General features: G+C 38.7%; 1 protein-coding gene across 9 annotated transcripts in view; it reads left to right on the top strand.

Moving 5' to 3' along the window:
* The window catches only part of GALNT18 (polypeptide N-acetylgalactosaminyltransferase 18), a 321,281-nt gene that overhangs the window by 66,236 nt on the left and 227,804 nt on the right, over nt 1-27,241 (top strand). Inside the window, exon 1 of one of the 9 annotated variants that reach the window (XM_021400988.1) lies at nt 26,802-27,138. The exons of the other annotated variants lie outside the window; for them this stretch is intronic. The gene's annotated coding sequence lies outside the window, so the exon portion shown is untranslated. Of the gene's footprint in view, nt 1-26,801; nt 27,139-27,241 lie in introns of those variants that run through there. 9 annotated transcript variants of the gene reach the window in all.

Consider the following 27,241-nt stretch of genomic DNA (forward strand, 5'->3'; position numbering starts at 1 on the left):
CAGTCAGCAGGTTTATAGTGTCAGGCTACTGTAGAGAGGGGCAAAGAATCCAGAGCTACTTATATTGTGTCTCATCTGTGAGTTTTCAAGTTTTTTGCATCGTTTAAGTCCAAGTATTGCCAAATGTTGAATATTTTCAGCTATCACTGAATTCACTAGGATATTGATTTGCGGAATCAAACTCCATAACCCGAGATTAGGTTATAAAGCAGGTATATTTATTACGGTGCTGCGCCCACACCGGATGCGAGGGGGGTCACCGCCCTACCAAACTCGCATAACCATGGGCAGAAATGTTAGATATTTAAAAGCCAAGCTTATACATATTCAGCAGGTTTCCCGGGACCCATCTACATATTCATCACTTCCTGGGAATTCCTTTGCATATGGTCCGTCCCTCTAGCGCATGCGTTGTAGTTCCTCCTGGTGGTCGTTGGATGAAGGCTCGAGGTCTTCCTCCCTCCTCCTGGTGGCCGTTGGATGAAGGTTCGACGTCTTCATCACTGCCCTTTTCACCCTACTGCTGCTTTGCAGAGTCACTCTGCTTTCAGTTGGTTCCTTGTACTGGTCCCTGCTGATAATGGAGTTTCGCCGAGTTCCTTTTCTTATCTTGCCTTACATTCTACTTACCCCAGCCCCATGCAATAGTTAACCCTTCGACTGTCCTCTCTAACTCATATGAGGTCAGCAAGGACGTAATGAGGTGCTGAGTCAGCCCTCTCCTAGCTCTTGGAGAAGAGATTTTGCTGAAACCTTTTACTTTGCTCCTCATAATCTCCTGTATTTTTAAGGAAAAAAAAGGTACTATATAAGGAAAGAAAATCTGTACAGGTAAGTTTTCAGCAAGGAAGAATGGTTATTAAAGATGAGTTAGTATATATTATCAGTTATTCTTAGCATTGCCATAGACAACCATGGGGTCTGGGCTAATGTAGTCATGTTGTGATTAATGGCTTAATCAAAACTCAGAAACGTTACAAAACTTAAAGCAGTGTAATATCCACTACCATAACAGACCCTAATAACACGGCAAAGTATGAACTGATCTTTGATGTCATTGATAAAAACTATCGTGGGCTGAGGAAAAATGCGTGCAACTGCATCAGTCTTTGGGAAAAAAGTGGATAAGACAACTATGGTGATAGAATAGTAAATAAATTGAAGAAAAATTAACATATCCTTGGGGATCTTTTTAGCAGTAGGTGAAGGGATGCTTTTCTTAATGAGGAGAAACTGCAGTTGTTTGAAAGCATGGCTTAGAAAATTAGTGTTAGAAATCCTAACTCTTAAAGCAAGCTTTTTTTTTTTTAAAGCACCTTTTCTATGTTGCATTGCTTTTTTTAATACCTCTGTCCCTGCTTATTGTATACCCTAATCTACTGTAACATGATATTTACACATCCTTTTAGGTTTCCTTAGAAACTTTAACTGAAAATACAAATTGCTTTGCATTAACCTACCTTTGATAACTGTGCCTATGCTTAAAAACTCCTTCTTAGATAACAGTAAAAACACTTCTTTTAACTGCTTTAAAGAAGCATCATATGCACGTTGGTAAATACAAGTTTAAATCCAGCACCTCTGGAAAAGGGTTGGGAAGCTGGGACCTGTGTACATCGGGGCAGGGAAGCTGGCTTTCCGTGTTGCTGATGCCTTTCATTGGTTCTCTTTATGTTCTCTTGAGAAATTCAGAGATGTGTAAATGTAAACAGCACAGCAGAAGGAGGAGTGTTTGGGAAAACATTTTTTTTCCCCTCGCTGCTTCAGGAATAGTTATTTGGGCTGTCAGTGACATCAAAGGAAGTGTTAATTGATAATCTCTAAACAGCAGATTTGACAGAGTTTATTTTGGTAATGAAAATTTGCATAAAAACAGAACAGCAGAAGGTTTTGTCTTTATTGCTGCAGTTTTTATAAACAAACTCAAAGAAAAAGATGTTTTAACTTGTATCAAGTTTTAGCTTTGTTATGGTTGAAGATCTTTCCTGTCATACCCATTTTTAAAGAGTGAGAATTGCTTGAATGAGTCTTTGAGGTTTTTATTTTGTAATACATTTTTCTTGTAGCTGTATGGTAGACATTTTAAACAAGTATTAACAATAAAAACATAGACAATAACATCCAGAGTTTCCTGGAATGTGAAACTGAAGTGATAGCGAACTGTTTCTGATTAATGGATCACTTGTGATGTCCATCACTTTATAGATAGGCTAAGAGGAGTCTACCATAGTTACAAGTCACTTCCTTTGTTTGGATTGTTCTGGATGATCTAATAAGCCCACCCGTTCCATGGTTTTCCTAGCTATAAACTGGTAATGAAATCAAGGGTGGGTGTGACTTAAATATGTAATACTTGGGGAGAAGAACCTATTTAATATTCTGATTAGGAGGAAGAAATGGTGAAGGGCGTTCAGATGAAGAGAGGGGTGTTTTAGAGAAATGTATAGGTTACTGCAGGAGCAAGCGTGTTAATTGTGTCTGGTAACTGTTGCTTGTTTTATAAATGCATTACAATTCAGGCCTCTACATTATGTACCGGCTGTTTTATGAGCTTCTGCTGTGACCTACAGCACTTCCAAAAACAGTGAAAGACAGTGTAAGTTAGGTTTGTGTCGTCTTGTAATTAAGATGCTAAAATAAAAATGCAGCTGTTTTAATGCTGAAGATAGCATCTGCTAGTCTAAAGTAATATTTGCTCTGAGTAATTTGACTTCATAGGTGAAACTTAAACTGTGTGTAGGATGGTAAATATACAGTATAGCTTCTTGATGGTTTGTGAGAGCATTCTTCAGTCTACTATGCTTCGTTACTGTGGTATGTTATTTCTCGTGAGTGCTCATGCCAGTGGGAAATATAATGGTGCTCTTGAGTGCGTTAGACAAAGTGTTGCCAGCAGGTCAAAAGAGGTGATCTGTCTTTGCACTGATGAGGCCACACCTGGAGTACTGTGTTGAGTTCTGCCCCCTCAGTAGAAGAACATGCCAGAAAGAGTCCAATGTAGGGCTACAATAAAGGACATTTTTCTGAGGAGAGACTGAAAGAAATGGGACTGTTCAACCTGGAGAACAGGAGGCTCGGAGGGGATCTTAGCAATGTGTAAAAATGTCTGAAGGGAGGGTGCAAAGAGGACAGAGCTAAGCTCTTGTCAGTGATCCCAGAACAAGAGACAGCGGGGGCAAACTGGAACACAAAAAGCTCTCTCTAAACATCAGGAAGCACTTCTTCGCTGTGTGGGTGACAGAGCACTGGCACAGGTTGCCTGGAGAGGCTGTGGAGTCTCCTTCCTTGCAGATGTTCAAAAGCCACTTGGACTGGTCCTGGGCAGCCTCCTCTGAGTGTTCCTGTCCCTGCTTGAGCAGGGGTTGGACCAGGTGGACTCAGAGGTCCCTTGCCACCTCAGTCAGTCTGTGATTCTGTGAAGTATGTGGATGATAGCCAACATTAAAACAAACAAACAAAAAAATCTAACATCTTAAATTTTTATACTATCGATTCACTTGTCTGTGTCCATGTTCTTTGTTTCTGTGGGTTTAAAACTTATCTTTGTGGCATTATTTTTGTGATGTATTTTTCAATGTATGTATTGCATGAGATTAGCAAATAAGGTGGCTGTAATACCTACGGCCTTTCAACATTCTCCAAATTTGCAGGTATGAATAAGTATTTGTATGAGGAACTGTGAATGTGAATCCATAGGTGTGACTTAGACTTTCCAGGGTGGTGAGGTGCTTCTAATTTCAAAAATCTTGGAGCAGTTTTTAGTAATGCAAGCAATAATGGTTCACTTAAATAATAAAAATATCTGTATTTGTCAAATCAGGATTTTTTTTTCCCATCTTAATGAAGACTATAATCTCTGCTGTGGGCAAGTGACAAAAAAATATGCTAGAAATATTATATGCATCACACATTAGCATAACAAAGGGTTTTTATATACTCTCAATGTATGCTTGTTCTTAAATTCACAGGTTTTGTTGAAATACACATTCAGAAACATTCCTGAAATAGGCGCTGTTATAGGTGCCTGTGTGTTTTGCGTAGCCAGGGTAAAATGTCTGAACAACAGTTTCACCTGCAGTTGTGTTTTTATTTTTGTCAGCTAATGATTCTGTATAAAGAATGCACCCACTATATTCATCCTCGACTTCAGCTAATACCCTATGGTTATAGAAATACTATGAGTGTTCAGGTTGCTGGATCTTGGCTTTAGCTAAACAAAACCATAAAACTTCTTAAATCTTAAGAACTTTGCTGTGTTCTTGTCTTACCTAAATAATTGTGACTTTGCCTTTGTTTGAGCACTGAAATGTTTAAGTTTTTGTGGCATTCTGCATTGGCTTAATCTCCTTAAAATGTGGGAGTGGTTTCATGATTATGAGATCGCACATACGTGTGAAATAGCACAAAACACTGGTCAAATTACGCAAGTCATGAGTCGTAGCTGTCAAATGCTACATCTTGGGAAGGCCAAACATCTCAGAAAGGAGGCTGGTTTTAGGATCCTGTTGTTCAGATCCCCAGATAAGGTGTGCCTAAGCTTGCAGAGAAGTCCATGCTGCCGCTGGCAGCAAACAATTGTGTGTGACAGTGAGGTAGTAGCACACTTTTCATTCACTTGACATCTGGCACAAAATGCAGAGGCAGAAACTGTAAAAAGGCACGAAGTTAGTCTTGCAAGGGTAGGCAGCTCAAAGGTGGGAAAAGCAGGTAGGTCTACAGAATGCAAGGTATCTACAGATTTTAGCCCTGCTGCGCTGGTACAGAATACTGAGCATGAAAGAACTCCAGGATTCCCTATAAGAGGTTCCTGCTGTTGCCAAAGTTCTTGGTAACCTGACTACCACCTGTGATGCCAGTGCTGCTACTGCTGATTGCCACCATGTGTATAGTGTTCTTGCCTTGAAGAAAGGATCCATCTCTGTACACTGGTATGGATTTGATCAAGTCCTCTGCTTTAGTAAGTGACTGCTTTTTACCTCAGATGTTCTTGTGAGTGTGACATCTGCTCAGTTTCATGTCTTTGGGCTTTGATAAGGTCATCTTGATTGTGTTCAGAAGACAGCAGATGTTGAATTCTTATGTTTCTTCTGTCAGCAAATTGGTTATATTGTGTCCTTCCTAATACTGGCACTTAAACATCTAGTTCTTATTAATGAGAAGGTATTTTTATTGCTGTAACTGAATAGCTTAAAATAATTTAGAGCTCAATGAGCAGGTGGCCAAAACTCTGAGCTAGAAGAAATCAAGTAGTTTATGGATTTTTTTTTTATTATACCATATTCAGCCTGCTTGAACCATCTGCTGATGCAAGGCATGGAGGTCATAGATTGTCGTAAAGCTGAATGTGGGACTATTTGATATGAGTCTCAACAAGTTGGCTTGGATTCATATAAAACTGTTATATTCCCTTACGCAGCTGAAATAATTGTTCTGCAGCATGTTTCTCAGTAGGAGCCATCCAGTTGCAGAGAATTTGCCAAAGGATTGTGCACTGAGTTTTGATCTTAGCAACAAACTTCCCAACTAACTGGTAACATTCAGGCATGCTCTGTCAGGATGTAGGATACATCTGTTACTTGCTTCTTGAACCATTTCTCCAGATGGGATCTCTTCACTGAGGTGCTTGCCAGAAAAATGCCAAAGCCTGGAGGGAGAGAGGAGTACAGAGACTTAGATGCAGCTGATAACCCTTGTTTCTAGCATTCTGAAGAACGTATATTAGTTGCCTACAGTAAGATCCTTTTGACTGCATGTCTGAAGGAGTATCAGCCTGATAGTAACTGTATTCCTCCAAGAAGTTGGAGTCATGTATTTCTCTTGTTCCAGAAGCTGGATTCTAGTTGGAATGGTGGAGGGTACCAAGGATACTTAAATTCTTAGAATATTCACAATAGCCCAAGAAGAAACAGAGTATGGAGGCTGTGTGCTGACCAGAAAATGAGATGTGCAGATGTTCTCACTTGACTTGCTTAGTCTACTGTAGCTGTGATTTTCATTTATTTTTTTAGTATGGTATTGTCCTTGGGCTCTGTTAACAGTACATATGGCCATCAGCATAACTCTAGCTCATTCTGCTCAAATTCTCCTAATTATTTTTTGGGAAGTTATTAACATTCTGGAAGGAAAACAAACCTCCTAGATGTAGATGCATTGTTTAAATGTCAGGAGAGAGCCTCCTCTCTATGTACTGTGATAAAAGCAAATAATCTTAAAATAGATTTCTGTGACATGCATAATAATTCAAATATGCTTTGCTAGGGAGGCAGCAATGATGTAACTCAGGAACCCTCTGTAAGTGATGGTCCTGGATGGAGGAAAGGTATATCAAAGTGTTTTAGTTATTGCTTGAAGAGTATGATCTGTGTCAGTCAGATCAAGAGCGCATTTCATACCCTCTTTCTCACCAACTGCCTGCCAATCAGTTGATCTACAACTGATAGAAAATCCAGCCTTCAGTAACTTAAAAAGGTGACACTTAAGTAATATTTACTGGAGAAAATGCCTGTCAATAAAGGAGTCCTGCATTTAGCACTAAAATAATGATGGAGAAGTTCTTGGGTTTCTGTCTTCGTTTCTTTTAAAACCATCAATGAAATGCTATCATACTGCTTGTCAGTGTGTAATTGCCTTTTAATTATAGACTCCTAAAGTAATGATTTCTTCATTTGCTGTTTTTTGAAGGCAAAATCTTCTCATGAGGTGTTCCCAGCATGCTGGGAAAAACATGGAAGAAGTGATACTGTTTCACTCTTAAACTGCAAATATATCTTAGGTGTATCTTCTGACTTCTATAGTAAACTGCTTGTACATGTATGGACTTCAGTCATTGCTGTACCATAGTCTCAAAACCTAGGTATTCCGGCTTAGCAGTTTGGAGTGGGAGGCAAGGATCAAGTTGGGGTGAGGAAGTGAGGGGCGTGTTGATTTTGTAACTGTTGGATGTGGTTATCTTCCTACGAGTTTAAACTTACTTGAAACTTTGTCTATGAAGCTGCAGTACTATGTGGCAGGGATGATTCTTTGAGATAGAATTATTTAAATTCTGTCTTGTATTGTCACTGAAATCCAGGAATGAAACTTACCAATCTGAATGACAAGTTAGAAATCTGACATTGCCTTATTGCAGTGCTATGTAAATAGAGGATTGCACCTCCTAGCATGCACACACCGGAGATAAAGGATGCAGATCAAGTATATACAACATGTGTGAATATTCATACAATTTCCACAAAGTACTTGTCTATGTAGGGAATTACTGTACATATTAAAGTCTAATACTACACACATGCTTTATTGTGTTTTTTTTGCAAGCGGTTTTTGGTGGTTGTAGGATTCTACTGGGAAGTGCTATCCAGCCAAAAGGTCATGTGCTAAGTAGGTCAGGTCCCATATTAGGTCAAGAAATTATTTAGAAAAAAATTAGATGTTAAGTAAGTTTCTAATTATCACATCGACCTCATTATAGTGCCTATATTATCAACCCTAGAAGGGTACAGTGTACCTCCTCACAGCTTGTGGAATATTAAGATTCTGCTTTTAGGCTCCAGATGATCTGCTTATCTAAGAAAAATAACTTTCATGAGACAGAATGTCATTTTGTTGAATTCTCTGAATTAACTGCCGGGTGTCAGTTTCCCCCTTTGGAAGTAGTTTGTTCTTCTGACTACTTTTATATAATTCTTTCAATGTATCTTTTAATACAACTTATACAAAGTCCTTTACTGCTTATAATTACTCTATGCAGATACTAGTGAGATTACCATAAGGGCTTAGTAGGATGTGCAATGTCAGGACCAAATTTTCACTTAAGTCCTCGTTTGTCCTCTCATTTTCACCAAGCTCTGCACTGCTCATTATCATAAGAAAACATAGAACCCAAAGCATTATGAATCCCAAGTTTAAATGTGATGGTTCTTCCTGCTTGATCATCCATCCTGATGTCACAGACAGTTCATCATTAAGATTGACTGCTGTATAGGTGTTGAGTAAGAACTGGAAGGGTCCTTTACACCTCTCCATCAGTGATTGGTTAATCTGACCATGTCTTCAGGTACACCCGATCTCCAGGCTGGTACATGTGTACAGGTACATTCCGAGATAAAGGTGAGCTTACATTGGCGTGCCTGTTGAGATAAAACATATTCTTCAATCTTTTCTTCCCACGGAGGTGACTGTCACCTCCATCTTCTGTAGGCTGATAGAGTACTCCATACAGAATCTCATAAAGACTAATCTTTTCTTATGAAGTGGGTCTTATCCTGATTCTTAGTAAGGTAAGCGATAAAGCCTATGCCCATTTTAATTGAGATTCTTGGCATTTTTTTTGCTTATTTGGCTTTTTAAACTCTGAATCATCCTTTCCACTTTGTCACAAGACAGAGCTCTCCGTGAAGCATGGTGATCACATTTTAGCCCAATAATTCCAGCTAGATTTTGCCCTGTTTCTATGTTGCCTGTCTGAAGACTGCTGTGGTAATATCCTCTTCATGACAAAAAGCTGTTGTCTGTGTCAGTCTGGCCTCTGGGTGCCAGTAGGGAATGACTAAAGTATGTCTGCTTTCAGAATATGAGATGTGTTCATGGGCAACGTCTGAAGTTTTGATTCATTAGATGTTGGAGACTGGGTGATTGAGGCACCTGTTCATCTCTGAAGATCCTGGTCCTCTTGTACAAAGATCCCACTGTGTTGCCATGGTTCTCTTGGGATTGAACAACTGGATGCGTCCAGTCGTATAGCATAATGTGGTAACAAAGTGATGAAAAACTTATGGCAAGAGCACAGTCATCAGCATAAGCAATGAGCACACTCATCTGCTTAAGAAGACTGCGCTATCACCTCTACTATGCTCAGATGGTTAATGCCATCCTGAGCTTAAGGGAAAAACCCTCCTCAGCTATTTTGGAAGATAAGTACCAAATATTTTTATAAGCCAGTTTTTCTGTGGCAGCTTCAACAACAAAAACTAACTCCACTCTAAATCTTGCTGGTTAGCACTAGATGTCCTTGGATTTATTAACAAAATCAGATCCTAGAATGCAGGGAAATCATGTTTTCTTGCTTCATTATTGCTGGTAAGGAAAGCGTTTAAAGGAATTTGTAAAAGCATGTTTGTTTGCTTTATAGAATCTTAAGCTGAAAACACATGCTGATGCTGCATCCAGTCGCAAATATTACTATTAGCTTCAAGCACTTAGGAGGATAGAACCCAAGGCTTTCAGGGAGCTTAAATTTTCCCCCTTCTGGAAGGCATTTGGACTTTTGATGAGAGGAGATTTAGGCCATAATACTGAGAATGGACTTAGCTGCATTAAAAATATTTGACTACACTTGGAGAATTTCCAAACGTAGTATATACCATACACTTTGAGGAATTTATAAAGCTCTCTTCTTAAAAGTTGTTATTTAATAATGATGTTCTTGTCAACTGTTTGGAACTCTAACAAGGCTACTCACAATATTCACTCAATCGTTATCAGCTACTCAGTATTTAAATGAATGTCATTAGTACTTTTGGTTTGTTCATTTTCTGTTTAGAAGTACATATGCAGTGGTGAAAAGCCAACATCTGAAACGTTAATAATTCTGAAAGATAGTGTCTTTTATGTTAAAATTTATAAGACAATTTATGTCTTCATGTTAAATTGTGCCAAACAGATGATCAAACTTTGCATGTTAAGAAATGGCATCTGAAAATGCTCACTTTGTTGTAGGCTGTAAGCATAAAACAACCTGTCCCTGTTGTATCTGGGACAGAGGCAATATGCAGCAATGGATTAACCTTTCCTGTGTGCTCTGGCTGCAGCAATGCTGGAATAATTTAAGTGTATGTGAATGTACATGCATACACATTGTACATGAAATGGCAAGGGTTATGTCATCTGCACTGATGACTTTTGTCAATGCTTTGTGAATGCGTGTTGAGCACGTGTGTACTGGAGCTACAGAAGTCACTCCTTGCACAAGAGGGAATCTTTTCTTTGGAGGTATTCCTCAGCATTTTTTTTTAACTTGTGTTATTATATGTCATTTCAGAATTACAGTGACTTCACAGTGTAGTAAAAAGGGCAGTATAAGATGAGAGACTTATGGTCTGTTTTGCCTATGATGCCTCTTGAAACATCTTTGGAAGAAAGGGGGAGTCTTAAAATCAATACTGAGAAAAAATCTAGCTTGCGTGAAATCAGAGTGACACGTTTATTCTACTATTTGTTTTAAATAAGAAGAGTAGAGTTCTGTGGCAAGCTAAGAAGACTAAGTTGAGCAGTGATGATTTGAAGGTTAGGGTCAGCTCTTACTATAAATTAATTAAAGGAACAAAGAGCTGGATCCTTTATGTCCCTTGAGCCTATTCTACACAGTAACTCGGACAGTCAAAACACACATTCTTCGTGACAAAAATTAATACTTTGTTTCCTGAACACGTAGCTCACAAAATTAAAAGTATGTTTGTATTTTGTATTCAGCTTGGATGTAGTTATGTGCTTCTCTTGATCAAATTCGCTACAAGTTTTGTAACTCCATATTCTTTGTTTGAGGGCAAGTAATAGCCCCAGAATGTGTACTTTAGTGTCACAAAAGAAATGTAATATGTTAAAAAAAAAATAAAAAATTAAGAGTCATTGTTTTAATCTGAACTGCTATAAGCTTGGTCTGAAAGAGGGCATTGTATTAAATCAGCTATTGGTGCTTCAGAACAATCTCAGGTTTAACAATATTGGAGCTCTCTAACTATCAGACAGTTTTGTTAGTCTGGAGACAACTTTATATTTCCAACTGCAACTAGGAGAGAAAAGAAGCAATATTTACAGCCAGTGTACACAGATTTAATGTTTACATATGGGTGCTGAAAACTGTGCTCCAGGAAAGATAGTGCTATGACATGAAGACTTGTCTTGGCACCAGAGAAGGACAAAGGTGTAACCTCAGTTTCCTGGTGAATAGTCCTCTTTTAGGTTAGTGGTGGCAGAATCCCATTCTTCATACTTGTTTGGAAAAAATATTGACTTGAATAGACATAATAAAATTTACTGTCCAATACGTTCCTTTAATGAATGACACTACTTCAGTCATTCTTCAGTAATAGAAAATGCTGTGTAGATATACACCCTCTAATTTAGTTTTGGCAAATCTTTCCTGTTCCAACCCAACCAGCTTCAAGTAGTTAATGAAACTATCAGTCTCCAATGTAGATTCATTGTGTTAATCTACTGGAAAGAAAGCAGTCTAATGAAATGCTCAGCAAAGCCCACAGCAGTGATGCATGAATTAGTGGTGTTAAGCCTTTAGCCTCCATCTGTGTTTTCTCTCAGCTCTGCTAGATACTTATCATGCAGAAAGAGAAGAAAGCAGTTTTTTGCAATGGTACCCAGCAAGATTTCTATTGCCAGTGACACAAGAAGGCATTCGTAGAAATGTCGGTGTTATATTTCCTGAATAAAAGTAGAGAGAATTGTAGTTGCAAAGTTTGAGGGTTTTTCTTTTTCTTTTTTTTTCTTTTATCTCCAGCTTGGCCTAGTAATTGCTAGTTGGGTTTTATCTGAATTAGCTGCCTAGCTGGAACTCATTAAAACTCTTAACATTAGGAAATACTTATTGGGGAGAGGGAGGGAGTGGGCAAAGAGAAGGAATGGGAGGAGATGAAGAATTTTAAGACAAATCTTTTTTGTAGGAAATCTGAAAGTGGACTCTCACAATTTATTTGCCAATTCTATAATTTCAGATAAGATTTTAGGTGCCAGAACTTTCTTCTGCAGAACAAAATATATGATCTCTGGAAACAATTTCAGGATTCACAGGGAGATTATAGAGCTGCTATTTGCATCTCCAGGGAGAAAACAAGAAAAGCCAAAGCTCAACTTGTGTTGATACTGGTCATTCTGGTGGTCAGGCAACAACAGAAAAGGCTTTTTCAAGTATGCCAACAGCAAGAGAGGGTTTAAGCACAACATTGGACTGATAGCTGGTGAAGATGGCTGCCTAACAAGTAGGTGAGGCGGAGGCGTTTAGTGACATTTTTACCTCTGTTTTTAGTATTCATGATAGATCTTGGGCTGCCTGTGACTGGGGTAGCAGTGACATTGTTTTTGTGGACTCTGAAATTGTAAGGAATGAATTTCATTTTCATAAATCCGCGGGGCCTGCTGGTATTCACTCCCCAGTATTAGAGTTAGTGGGAGTTATGCGGACCCCTCTCAACAAGTTGTGAAAGTCTGGGGAGGTCCTTGCTGACTGGAAACTAGCCAGTGTTATGCCAGTCTCGAGAAAGGGCATGAGAGAAAACCTAGGAAAATGCAGATCTTTTAACCTCAGCACTTGGAAAAGTTGAAAAGATTTTCCTGGATACCACTGAACTGCATTAAAAGAGCAAAGCTATTATCAGGAATAGTCAATGTAGGTTAATGAATGGCAAGTACAGCCTTAGTAATTTGATCTTTTTCTATGATAGGCAACCTGCTTAGCTGATTAAAGGAGGGAGTTGGATTAAATTTTTCTGGATTTTAGTCATGCCTTTGATACTGCCCCTCATGGTATCTCTCTGGATTAATTTCTTCACAGTGAGTCCATGTTATTCTGAGCGATGAACTGGCTTAATGGCGGAGCTTCAAGTCTCACATCATGAATGGGGCTACATCTGTCTGGTGACCAGTGTCTCTAGCAGTGCTCAATTCTAGGGCCAGTTTGATTCGCTATTTTTTGTCAGTGATCTGGATGCAGAAGTGTAACGCGTCCTTAGCAAATTTGCTGGCAATAGTAAACTGACAGGTGCTGTTGACTTTCTGAGGGATGAGATGAGAGACTTTGTAGAGGGATATAGGTGGACTGAGTGATCATATACGGCATGAAATTCAACAAAGGCAGGTGCTGGTACTGCGGTTGGGATGGAGTAATGCTGGACACAGGCACAGAATGGGAGACAAGTGGTAGGAGAGCAGCCCAGCAGAAAGGGGTCTGGGGGTGCTGGTCAAGAGCAAGCTCAACGTGAGCCAGCCGTGAGCCCTGGCAGCCAAGAAGGCAAACAACAGTTTGGGATGTGTTAAACACAGTGTAGCCAGCTGGTCAGAGAAGGTGATTCTCCCACTATATTTAGCGTTGGTGTGGAATATTAGGTGCAGTTCTGGGCTACCCAGCATGAAGAGGATGTTCAGGCTGAACATGAGGAAAAATTCTATTACTGTGAGGATGGTCAAACATTGGAACAGACTTCAGAGGAAGGTGACTGTTGCCTCGTGCTTGCCAGTGTTCAAGAGGCGTTTGGATAATGCCTTATTAAACTTTTGATTAGCCCTGAAGTGTTCAGACACCCTACAAACACAGTGAGGGAAAAAGTCCCCGGTTTAAGATTAGGACGATCCAGTACGATAACAAGGCTATGTCAGCATAGACAGTGACCTAAGAATTTTACCCTCTGTCTCTGTAGAATGTTTTGAAATGTACCTACCTAGTGGCATTGATGGATAATGAATACCTCAGAGAATAAGCTGTTCATGGCAGAGTGGAATTTTGCTGAGGTCAATAATGGTTGCATCTAGTAGGGTTTTCCCAATATGCCATTCCTACTGTCATGAAACAGTTTTCTCTCTCCTTCCACTAAATAAATAATCCTTAACACTCTGTGCCTTTCTTCTCTCACCCTGTACAGTCAAGGCAAGAAGTTTCTAGCCCTGCTCAAACAATTCACTGAAAGAGTCAAGTAGATTTCAAGCAAGCTTCAACACCCTGTTGTTCTGAATATTTCAATCTGAACTAAATCTTGACATAATGTGCACTTCCATGGTTTTCCACTCCTCTGATCTCGAGGCCATCTCTCTCAAACTGTTGTAGGAGGTGCTTCTCAGTTGCTCTCCTGTTTATTAAAAAAAAAAAAAAAGAAACAACCTCTAAGGATTTCTAATTTTTTCTCCATCAGCACTCTTTAGACCTTTATAAATACTTCAGGGATTTGTGTAGTTTTATTTAGACATCAACAAAGCCTTTCTCTGTGGTAGGAATACATTTTTCCTTAATGCTTCCTGAGGCAGGCCCATTTAGGGAGGCTTTTGTATATTTTGTGTCAGCTTCATTGCTCCCTAAATTCCTGTCTAAAAGCTGGAGAAGCTTTGTGCTCTTTTTCTTTCTCCTAGTTGTAAGTTTAGTCTTACGGAAGTCTTGTTCTTGTGTCCTGATGCCCCTTCCATGCTTCTTCTCTAAGTCAAATAGCTGAAACATTTTTGAGTCTCTGATGCCTGAGGGGAGAAGAGCCTGCTCTGTTGATCAAAGCCGTAAGAAGGATCATTAACTTACCTGTGAGGCAGTGCTGTCATGAGGGAAGGACAGACTGACACACGTGTACTGGGGGGGTTTCACCTTAGTCATCAGACCTGGCTGCCTTGCTTGGCACCAAAGTAACAGGATACACCTAGTGGAAAACTCCTGATGTCTAATGTGACCCCTTCGGTTGATTCTGGCTGGCTGTATTGTTACGAGAGTAGTCATAATTCAGCTCCTTGTCCAATAAACACAGCAAGAAAATAAACTTTATTTAAACTAATTGAACTCCAACTGCAGAACAAAACATATTCAACTTTATGGGATTCTCTGACACAGAAACAGTGCAAGGATTTCACATCTGAACTTATATAAAAGGTATTGTATTTCCAGTTTAAAAAGATGAATATAAATCACGTGACATCTCATGTCTTGATTTTAGGATATCCATAAAAAATGGCTTAAATCTATTTAAGATGGCTTAGAAGTAAATATTTCAGTTATTTTCTAAAGGCTTAGGTTTTGATATAATGTGGTGGTGTTTTTTTTAATTTTGGTTTTAGATTTTAAAAGCTTGGTAGAGGAACTACAGCTTCAAAAAGTCATTCTGTCCTACAGGGTTGTAAACTTGCTCTTGGATTAATTTCTCTCCAAAATATTCCGTAGATTCTTTCCTCATAAAGGGCACATTTGTTAGCAGTAAAGTGATAAAGATTTCTTTTTATTTCACGGTAAGACTATCAAGTAGCTTAGTAATAATACAGCATAGGTATACAGCATTAAAAGTACCACTTAATGAGAAAGGAACTATAAGTTAGCATGACTTGTAGTCAGATCAAATTTTGATTAAAAACCAAAGCACTGTAATAAAATGCCTTTTCCCACCAAGGGCATGCTTTCTATGGAAAAGCCTAGAAGAAACAAACTAGCAAGTCTTTAGGTAAGAGCTTTACAGTCAGATTTGAGACTAATGCTTTTTCTCTTGGTCAGAATTATCCCAAGGAAGAAATGAATATTTCTCTATCAGGTGCTCACTGTATTTGTGCTGCATGTTGTCTGAAGTTAATGACTTTAAAGGGATAATGGTGTTATTTTAGTCATAATGGGGGTTCTTTCCTAATATTTTTAAACTGATTTGAATAAATGAGCATCTTCTCAACAGAACACATCCTGTAATGTGAAATGTTTTCTGCTCTCTGTTGCCTAATGTAATACTACTCTCTAGCCTTTGATCAACAAAGTGATGTTTTGTCTCACTGTGACAGTCGTAATGGTAAAATTTTGATCTCAGCTGAGATGTAAGCTATTCCGTTACGCATACCCACACATCAGAGGAGGAAGAGGATTCTTTTTTCTTTCTGCTGGATTGATGTATGTTGCCTCATTTAAGCAAAACAAAAATAATGAAGCAATGTTGGTGTAGTACAGGTTTTCCTAGGTTCTTTTACCAGACAAAGCGAACTAAACAACACGCTTTAAAGAAGGATGCTTGCAACAGTTTCTTTTACTCTTGCTTTTGTGCTTGTCACAGCTGTTAAGATATTTTAAGGAACATAACAGAACAAAAAACCAAACAAACAAAAAAAACCATGAATACTCTGCTTTCTGCAGGAGGACTGGCTTTTTCCAGAATTTTCTGAGGGACTTAGTACTTACACTACCCTTGAAGATGTAGGGGTATTTAGCTTCCGTGTTCTAGCCTTGTAAAAAAAACTAGCAATTGAACTTAAAAATTGTTGGAGGTATTATAGCATGATGTTGGTTTGACATTTTCAGGAAAATGTGACAGTAGTTAAGTATTGTGGAAGAAGTATTGTCTATCTTGTAAGTTCTTCTCGTTGCCACGAACTGACTTAACAATATTTTACTGATATATAATTACAAAACACTCAAGTCACAATATTACTGTATGCTGAGTGTTTTAAGTATGATCTGATTATAAGAATGGAGCAGAATTCACTTACTGGTGTAAAAGTGGTCTGGCCGAGATAAATGAATAGTAATGAACTGCTGTTGAGGTTCTGAGTAACAAACGTAATACAAAAAAATCCACTGGGGGTAAGTCTGAAGTTCTGGCTACCTATTTTTCGTTTAATCAGAAATGGAAGCTGCAGCTACTACTGCTCTTAACAGCAGGCCGTGTGTTCTGCAGCCTAGCATCGCATAGTTCTGTGGATACTTTACAGAAATATTATTTGACTAATGAGTCATGCTCAGAACACAGCGTTTTAATGAAAGAATTCTTGGTATGGGGTAGTTTAAGTGAAAACCGGCGGAAATTGCTTGTGTTGGGGAAAAAATTGCATTGAACCATTTTTGTTCTTCAAATCTTTTACAACAGGAAGTAAAACAAATGAGTAGCACTAAAAAATGGACAGTGAGTTAAACACTTCTCTTCAGCAGCTCCAGTGGTACTTCCCTTCAGAGAAGAAAAATAAAGCAGGCATAGAGTTTTATCTTATCACTGGATAAACACATAATATTAAATGTAAGATATATCTGCACCTTGTTTTTGTCTCGCTTGCAGGTTGAGCTGTTTTCCTGTCTTTACTAATAATCCTCTAACTTCTGTCTGCCTTTTGCTTTTTTCTTTCCCCTGCTACAGCATAAAATATTATTTGTATGGATTGTTTATCATTTAACAACATGTGAATCTTCATTCTATGCTGTCCTGTTCATTGGGGACTTCACTTGGAAGTCCAGATATGGGAGGAGGAAGGACTATCTTTGGAAAGTTACTAGTATTTTACTTTTACTTGGCAATAGTGACTCACCAAGAATTTATGCTAATTCTCAATGTATGAAATAAAGGAACTCAGATGCTTTGCTGATAGAGGCTCCTGTTCTTTTATGGCTTCAACAGAACTCTGCTGATTTATTTCAGCTAATCAGTTCTTCACCCTTCTCACTACTGTGTCGAAAAAAGTTGTTGTGGTTAGCAGTGTTTTATGATTGTGCTTGACCTGAGTTCCTGCTGTGAAGGTGGCACAACAGTTCTGGCCTATGTTTATAGCTAATACAATTGTATCTAAATCTCAGCATGAGTTTTTGTTAGAGATAAACAAAATGTGTGTTTCAGTACAGTGCTTTTTGTAGATGTTGCATGCGGTTGCCTAAAGACATACGTCAGCTATGCTGTTCTAGTTGATGAAGACTTTAACTTTTCAGCTTCTTTATTCAGAATATTTTCGGTGAGAAGCTGATGGAATATAATCATACACAGCAAAGAGTCGACCAGAATCTATGTCATTAAGCTGGGTAGTTGAAAATGCACAACTCTGTTACAGAGTAAGAGATATGGTATGATTTAAACAGACGGCACCTTGCTCTTAAGCCTGTATTATCTTGTAGCTTTTCTGAAACTTCGGTTAGCTAACAAGTAACAGCACTCTGTAAAGTGTCTAGCTATCTTCTGGGTGGCTGAAAAAATAATTAAATATTCTCCAAGATTTCATAAAAAGTAGTAGACCAAGTTCTTAGATTTTGAATGTAATCAATTAATTTGCTGTGACAAATTAAGGAACCAGCCTGGCATCTCATATGTGGACAACTTTGAAATAGCTCAAAAGTAGGGTTTTCTGAAACTATTAATCATCTACCAGCTGTTGACTTACTTTTCTTGATACCATCTCCTGATTAGTATTATAGATGTAGTACGTAAACTTGTATTTTGGAGTGTATTTTGCTCATGAAATTTCCATGATAGTCATTCTACTGTTGCCTTCATTCTTAAAATCTACAGTGTTTGATATTTCAATAACAGGAAGGTTTACAGTAGGTACTTGAGGTCTCATTTTCAATTCTAAATCCCAAGAGCCAGTAATGTGGTTTTTTTTCTGTGAATTCTATATAGGACAGAAAGGAATTTGGAAGGAACTGTTTCAGCATGTATGAATAAAACACCGTAATGAACAGAAGGGTAAACTGAGACATCTATACGGGAAATTCACCTGCTTCCTTTTCTAGAAAATCTTGTTGTATTGCTGGCTGGTGGTGATTTATTCCACGACTGGCATTAGCAGAGGCAAGTAAACATTCACCCAGTTTTCTGTATTGAGCCTTCTAAAAGTAGGGGATTTTTTTTTTTAAGAAGTTGTAAGTGTACAGACTATTTAATATTGGCGAAGGAATAAACTGATGGTTTTTTTTGACATCAGAATGAATATGGCAAAGGACAGTAGCCATAATGACAATGTGAGTCCTGTTTAGTTTTGACATTGTCTAGGGAAGACAGCACAAAGAAGGGTGAAATCATTTGAGCGCATAAAAATAAGTGAATAAAAATGTGTTCTCTCTTGCAGTGCTACAGTTAGAAGATAGACTGAACATTTTTGTAATTTGTCATAGTATAGTTTTAAAGAAAAGCTGAGTTACTGAAGTGCTAGGTATCTGTTAACAAAATACATTTTGTAACTCATACTGGGCTAGAGAAGCTGCAAACTGTGTCTGTGTTGTGCTGATAAAAAGTAAAGCTGTAAAATAATATATAAATATTGTAACTTGCTACAAGTGTAACTCCGTGGGCCCAAAATTAACTGTATCTGAAGCCAGTTTGCATATGGCAAATATTCCAGATTCTGTAACAGCATTTTATTTCTGCCTGTTGTACCGTCGGCCTGCAGACAACATTCTCTCTGGCTTCAAGTAGCTCTCAATCATTTAAACCTGTCACCTAGAGATTCTGCACAGTTAGGGCAGTATTTCCAGCTGCATCGTAACTTTTTCCCTCTAAAATCGTCATGCTTTTTGGTTTCATTCCAGCTTTTCATGCTTTTACATCTGTGGTCTGATTCTTTTAATATAATCCACATCTCAATGAAACTCCTGCTCTATTTCCTCATGTCACAAGTATAAAGTTATTTTACTCTGCTTTTTTCTTCTTTTTGGCCAACTTACAATTATTTAAGCTCCCATGCATGTGGTAAACCTGTATAAAAGTTAATTCACGTTATGCTTCCAGGTTGCTTAGATTTGTTAAATTCCCTTGCTAGTACCCAATTGGTTTTGATTGTCTTAGTAACAGAGAACTTGTTGATTTACACAGGCCATTCAGAGATTTGGTCAACCCAAGGTCCCTCAGTCCGCTCTTCATATATAGAAATAACTATTACTTATGTCCTCTCCCTCCCCCCTTCCTTATTCTTTTGATGTAAGATTTCCACATTACACTGCGGACTTTGTGAGTAGGTAGGTAGTTCTTCTTCAGCTGCTGTTCAAAGGCTGTTTTTCCTTTGGTATATGGGAACTCTCTGCTGTTAATTGTGCCAGGAATGATATAGAATAAAAGACCTGATTTTTCAGAAAGACACAGACGTTTTTACAGAAGTAGATGCTACGATTTTGATCTAAGTCTGTTCCACATAACCATTGAGAGATCTATGAAGTATTCATGCTTCGTGTTTGATCCTCATACTTGAAATATGAACTATTCATGCTTCCATAATTTCAACATGTTGAAGAGTTATTTGTAGCCTGTGTTGAGCTTTGTTATGTCTGTCTTGTGTGAACCAATTAAGCTGTGGTTTCACAAAAACATGACAGAATTATTTCCTATCTGGTCTCAAAGGAATGCTTTAAATGTTATATGTGGCTTTGAGAGCCACAGATTCTGGGAAAACAAACAAACAAAAAAAAACCAAAAACAAAAAAACCAAAAACTAGTATCTTTTAATCTTTAACTGATGCAAGCATACTGACCCAACGGTTGTGTGGAAGCCAATTGTTCAATATCATCATGGGTCGTTTTCTGACCTTCTTGTAGAGGGTGTGTGTATTATAAGCTTACGCTAGGATGACATTCAGAGATAAGGGACTGCCTTAAAAATGAACATTACTGCCACGTTCAAACTCCATACTTTAGTGTGATTGGACAGTTGTAAGATGGAAGGGACTGAGCTTGATTTGTTATTCCAAAGGCTATAGAGCATATGTATTCCACTTAGGAAAAAAATGCATGGAATGTGATGTTGCACATCAGAGGAGAATGCAAGTATGACTCAAATATATACCATCTGGCATATTGCTATTTAGTAAGGAAAAAATCTGATTGGAACTGTGCCTGAGATTCTTAGGTTTTTTGGTTTTTTTTCTTAATGGGTGATACCTTTTCATTTATTAAAAAAAAAAAAGGTTTTTTTGTTATTTCTTTTGCAGTTCTAAAATCAGTAGTGCCACATTAAATAGTGAAGACTTTCTCTTTATTAATTTCTGAGTCATATACCAAGTGAGCTATGCTGGCTGGTACCATACTGGCTGTCGAAATAAGTCTTGGCCCTGATCCACTTTTTCCTCTGCAGGCTTCTTCTTGGCTCATTTAGATAACGTTTGTAATAGTCTTCCTTTACAAAACAAAAGAAAAGTCTTTTGGAGGTATTAATATGTTGCTTACTGTTGTTAGATGTTCTTGCAGCACAGGCTAGGCATTCCACGCCTTATCAAATTAAAACTTCCATGTCTTCTCATACTGTGAAAGATTTTTTTAATATCAAAATGAACAGAAACGCTTCTTGTTGTGGAACAAGTTTTGTGTGAAAGTGGTACATAGGGTTTATTATTTGTGTGACTTACGGTTCAGGGTTTTGCTTTATTTTGTATGCAGTGATTAGCTCAGAGAAGAGTTTACTCCTTTATAAAACAAAAAAAAATCCCCACATCTCCCAAAACCAAAGTCTTTTTCTGCTACCTCATTTTAAAAAAATTAATAAATAGAATGAATTACTAATGTTTTCTAGATGTATTGATGTGAATTGTTGGTTTGCTTAGGCTGTGGCTGCAGTATCTGATGAAATAATATGTTATCTAGAAAATTGTTTCAGTAGTCTTGAGGTGTAGAATCCATATTTCAGCTGAATTACATGCTTGGACATGAATTCGGGAAAAAAAAAACCAAAACAACACAGGAACAAACAGACAAAAAACCCCAAAACACAAACAGTTACTTCTGAGATTCTTATCCCTAAACTCAGTAGTGATTTATATTACCTGAGACTGTCTTGTAAAGCTGCTGAATGCCATTCCCCTGAAATAAAATGAAGATCCAAGCTTCCGGAAACAAACAAAAATATTTCTAAGAAGCCTAAAAGACTGCAGTCCTATTTCTTTAGGATGGAGAGTGATTGTTTCTTCTAAATTCTGTCTAGATAATAGTTTTTTTTCTCTGAGTAATTGGAAAAAAGAAGTTGTACCCCACTACTTACTGAAATTTTCTGAAACTTCAAGTAATGGTGAAATGGCTGATGTTGGACTTAGGTGGTAGTTGGGCTACAGAGCCTTCTTATGAGTTTGCTCTCCAAAGGTTTTTGATACTTACTGCTAATAAGGAGAAGCTCCATTCACACATTAACAATCAGTTATGATGAAAAGAACAGAGTAGGAACAAATGTTTGTTTAAAAAAAAAAAAGATGGTAATGAGTAGAAGTGGTTGGGATCTGTGTTTATAAACATATGCAGACATGATCAGAAAAACATGAAAATATTACACCAAATCTTTCACTGTATTAAGTTGTAAAGCTAACTGCACTTGGTTGCAGAAGTCATGACCCTGAGTGACTAGCTGATGAAATACCAGCAGTGAGGGGGCCTACACCTAGAAAGACATGCACATCTACACCTTGTTTATTACTGAGCTCTATGTTCATATTACTGAGCAAAAGGTCTTCATGACTAGATCTATGAGAAGGTTAACTTAAGGCTTGGTGACATTTGAACAGAAACATGGGTTGAAATTACAAGAACAGAGCTGATAAGATAGAAAGCTTATGAAATAATGCATCAATCTGGGCTGTCATGTCATCCAATTTCTAAAAAAAAAAAAAAAAATAGAAGTAGAAAAAGACAGGAAGTAATTGAAGTATAGAGTTCCTCTTGTGTGAGAAGAGGCTGCATGTGCAAGATTGAGGAACAATGGAAAAAAAAACCTATAGATTGTACTAGTGCATTAAAGTAACCAATAGAGTAGCATAGCAGAGACAAATCAAAATTTCAAATGATTTTACGTGTTTTGGATGGATAACCATTTTGGAAGGACAAATGGACAAGATAAGCCTGGTCAACACTGAGAATGGAAAATGCTATCTGAAAAAAAACTACTGGCATAATTTTTATAGCAACTGTATAAGATCAATGAGAAATATCTTTGAAGGAGTGAATCTGGTGATGAAGGAGAGGAAGACGTAGCAGTCTCTCTTTCAACACCACATGACCTTTTCTCCTTGGGAGACTACAATTTTGCAGTATGAGGCTGAATTTCATTGCAGTTGATCCTTTGCTAAGTAGTCTTCTCTAAGCAGTGAAAAATAAGTCCTGAATAACCTAAAGAAACTGATGGTTCATAATTATGTTGCAAGGGGCAATGTGTAACAGAACTAATGTAAACTTATTAATTTTTAAATGAGGGAGAGGGAATTTGACAGGGAACAACAGAAAAGAAAGAGACCAAACATGGGTTCTAAAAAGCAAGAGAGAAAATAAAAGGATGAGGAAGACGGGAAAAAAAAAAAAGGCAGAAGAATAGATTGTGATAATGTGTCCAAGTATAACAAAGAAAAAGCAATTTTTACCTTGTCTTCCTCCACCTCACTTTTCATCCATTCAGCTTTTTTCCTGTTCTTTTTTTTCCTGATTATCTACAACATCCATACAACAAATCCATTACTTCAAAACCCAGCTCTACAAATGCAAAGGCATCTCTGTAATGCTCACATGTCTTTTTATAATTTAAAATAAGTTATAAGATGGGTTTAAACTTAGTGAGAGAGATGACTAGGTACAACATATACCAAAGATTACCAGATCACTTATCTGGGGCTGAACTCGTGGCCTTTGCCTTCAAAATACAGAAAGCTCCATCTAAATAAACATTTTCTTAGCTTGAACTGTTTGAAAGAGCTCATCTGCAGAAGGGGCAGATCTGTGTTCAAGAGCTGGATAGGTTTTGATTCATGTGCATGCAGACCCGGACATCACAGTTTCAAAACAGTATCATTTCCTGCTCAGGATCATTCAGGCTTTGCTAACTTTCCCCCCCGTGCAAAAAACAGTGCAACTTCTTGAGTGCCTTTGGAATTTTCTACCATCTTCCCAAATGGAAGATGTGATGATTGTGGGGGAGAGGGAAGGAATACTACAAGAACATCTACTCAGACTAGATAATAAAGATTATGTTTTCATAAACAGAATTGAATATATCTCCATAAACTGAATTTTGGCTAGGAGTCTGAATAGAATGCAGTCAAAATAATTCTGGAGGTTGAGCTTTTCTGTTGATTTGTAACAAGGTGTAAGAAACCTGCTCTTGTAAAATGGGGTGTAAATTACATTGGTTGTGATGCTTCGCTATTGCTTTCTTCAAGGACCCTCTTAGCACTAACAGTGTTCCACCCTGCATTGAAGTCCACCAATAAAAATGTAGTTCTTAAACGTATCTTTCCATTCTTTTCCTTCCCCGAGCTTTTATGCTAGGTAAAATATTCTAATGAAAATGCTTTATTTACAGAATGCTTTAACACGCAGTAAGTGGTTGTTGTATTTTTTTTTTTCTTTTTAGGTTATGAGGTTAATTTAGCACTGGTTGAAATGGTGTCTGTTATGATCATGAGTTTGGGGGCAATTCATGTTGAAGACTGTGATGTATACAAATAGTAAGAAGTTATTTCTTTCCACTATCTCAAGTGGAACAGTGATATAATTGGCATAGCAGATTGGTATCAGGACATGGTTAAAATCAGACATGTAGTTTAATGACCCGCATGGCAGATTGCACTGCCTCAAGCTTAAACACCTGAAATAGACATTTCAAAAACACCACTGACGTTTAACAAAACTGTTAGACCTTGTGAGTTCCTCATAATTTAAATGTTCTAATCTACTTGTCATTTTCTCCCTGACTACTGTGTGAGGCTGCCAGCATGTCTTTTCTCCTACTGGGGGCATTTTCAATTTTCATTCCAATTAGATTGTAAAAGTGGACTGCCTATGTATCTATATAAAGCCTTTCACAAAATCTGGATTGTGATAATACACAATAAATCAAAATTACAAAAAAGACTTCTCTCTCAACAACAGCTTCCTAGATATCTCTAAGTTTGTATAATCTTATAAAAACAGCGAAAAAAAAACCACTGAAAATCCTGACAAAAAGCCAACCAAAAACAACCCTTATGAAGAGACCAGTGCTGGACATTATTACCAGATGCTTGAAAGCCACTGTATTTTTAATATATTAAAGCGTGTGGAGAGTTTACTGCGAAGTCAAATGGAGTTGTAACACCAACTTCAGTGAAATGTGCGCTCAAATGAGGAGACAGGAAGTGACGGTTCTGCTGTTGAGGAGTCCAGCTTTGATGGTAGGAGAATGTAGCTATAAATGAACCTATGTTTTAAACATGATCAGAAAACCATTGGGAGCAAAGGCCTAATGAACTGTTAATAGTTACTGTAATAAAACGTTAATCTACTATGTGCTGCTATGAGCAACCAATTAAGCATGAGACATGTTAACCATCTTTTTTGAAACCTTGATGTCACTTAGAGTTTTGCTGATAGTCATTAGTAACAAACACTGCTTACGTTTGTAAAAGCAGTTAGTTGTTTAACATTTCATAAACTTGCGTGCAAAATATAACTTACTAATGGTTGTTACTTGTCCCTTAATTCGAATGATTTTAGAGAAGTTTTGTTTTACATCGGGAAGTTCACGGCTAAGTCATGAATTCTGTCTAAATTGCCAGGGCTGAAGAATTTCTTCTTCTGTGACTGCAGGCAGAATTGACACAGATTAAAGCAAGTCTAGATAACAGTATTGAAGACTTCAGTGATGTGCTCTAACTGCTCTTGGTTTGCTACCAGATGTGGAGCTGTAACACTGAAGTATAAAGATAGGAAACAGGGAAATAAATGATGCTACAGGAGAATGTTAATCACAGACCAAGCGGAACAATTAACTTATGTGATGGAGCTGAATTAGTGTATTCCGACAACATCTAGCCTTTCATAAAGCTCAAAAATATTCACTGACTAGTTTGTCATGCAACATTTCCTGTACTACTTAAATATTTTTTTCTTAACATGTAAATGTATACTGTTTCACATTCAAACGCCTTAAGTTATATTATCTAATTTCCAAAGGAGTTTTGCCGTGCTAGCCTCCCTTAGCATTTCACTGGGAGACATTTGTAATATGGCCCACATTTCAGTTAGTTTTCAGAGAGGCTTAGAAGACTGAGGGAGCTGTTTTTTGAGCTTCACTGGCAGAGCGTACCGCAGCTTCTGTAGGCTCTGCTTTAGTATGTGTTTGAGGATCTGTGGTTCTTACTGTTTCTATGCAGTACCAACTGATGGAAAGGAAGAGGTCATTCTGCCTTTTGGCAGGACAGTTCCCTGCCTTCTCTCTTGAATTCTGGGTCTTGCTTATCGCTTGCTTAAAAATGGCAACCCTAGATGCTAAGACAAGTCATCTACTTTTATTTCTGTTGAGATATTGAAAGGTACATGTGGGATATTACAGAGTTTGGAAGCTAATGTGCTTCGTAGCAGAGAGTCCTGCAAGCTGCTGTGCTTTGCGCACGCAAACAGGATAACCCTAGTGTAATATCAGAAGAAACGTCTATTTAACGTGTATGTAAAACTACAGTGTGTTCTACAGCGTGTGTTACTTCTTGTTTTGCTGGGTAGTAAGTACTTAAAATTGTTTCTAGTTTTAACATTTGCCTCATTGTACCTAGTACTGATCAGGGGTAAATTTGTCTCAAGACTGTAGAAAACAGTCTCATCAAAGCCAGCTTCTTGCTACAGAAGTCCTTATCTAATAGGAATGGAAAATACTCAACTACCACGGCTCTTCACTCCCATCAGTGTGATTTCATGTTGAGAGGAATTTGCTTTACTTTTTTTTTTTTTCCCTTCTGGTGTATTTCCAAGAGTAAACGCCAGACGTGAGGTGGAGAAGCATGAATACACTGAAGTAAATTGGGAGTTACCGGTACTGTCCCCGATACTGAAGCAAATTGTGGACAGGATGTGCTCTGATAGAATGTATTCCCGTGGAAGTCCTGACCCTCGCTGCTGTGGGGGCGGGCAGTAGTGGGCTGTTAATAATATAACCACTGCGTGGGGTGGGGGGAACAGACACCAGGCGCATCAAAGGCAAAGCTGTTTAACAGCTGGGTGGTTGCTGGCTGGCCGGAGCAGTGGAACCAACAGCTCGGATGAGCCAAAGGAATTTCTACGGTTTCTCCCCCTCTGGGCAAATGGATGACTTTCTGTGCGAGCATATATCTTAATGATTCCGGCTGCTCTCGCCAGGCAAGCAGCGCAGCCTGCACCTAGCGGCAAAACGGGAGCTGTCTGCCGTTTCCTATCTCGACTACCGATTCTTCGCAAGGCAGCTCCCGAAATAGCGCGGCGGCAGCCGTCCCCGCCCTCTCTCCGTAGTTTGCAGCAACGGTGGAGGGGCCCCACCGCCCGTGTGTGTGCGTGCGAGGAGCAGGTGGGCCCCGCCGTAACCCCGCCTCGCGCGGCTCCCCGGCGGCCGTACGGCGATGGCAGCGGCCGCCGTGCCTGAGCGGGCTCCTTATTGGAGGAGGGGGCTGTCAATCCGCGGCCGAGCGAGCCCCGCTCTTCGGCGAGCTGCTTCCCTGGTCTGATTCGGGAGCTGCGGCCGGTTGCAATGGGAAGCGGCGTTGGAGGGAACAAAGTTTGCAACACTTGGGCGCTTGGCCGCTCGCGTCCTTGATGCTCGTGGCGGGAATCGGTGCCTGAGAGCAGCGGCAGCCGGGCGGTTGGCACGCCCTGCGCTCTGCTGCCGATGCTGCTGGCGCAAAGTTTCGGCTATTTTCATGTGCTAAAATCGTGGATTCTAATTATCAGCCCTCCCCGCCCCCACCTCTCCTTCTAGGTAGGCGACAAATATTTTTATTCTGTGGATCGGAGAACTTTTTGGCATGGAAATTTACTGACTTCTGAGTGGTCACCGTTTCGGGGAAAGGGGGGAAAGGATT

This window comes from Numida meleagris, chromosome 6 (genome assembly GCF_002078875.1).
Source record: "Numida meleagris isolate 19003 breed g44 Domestic line chromosome 6, NumMel1.0, whole genome shotgun sequence".
NCBI lineage: Eukaryota > Metazoa > Chordata > Aves > Galliformes > Numididae > Numida > Numida meleagris.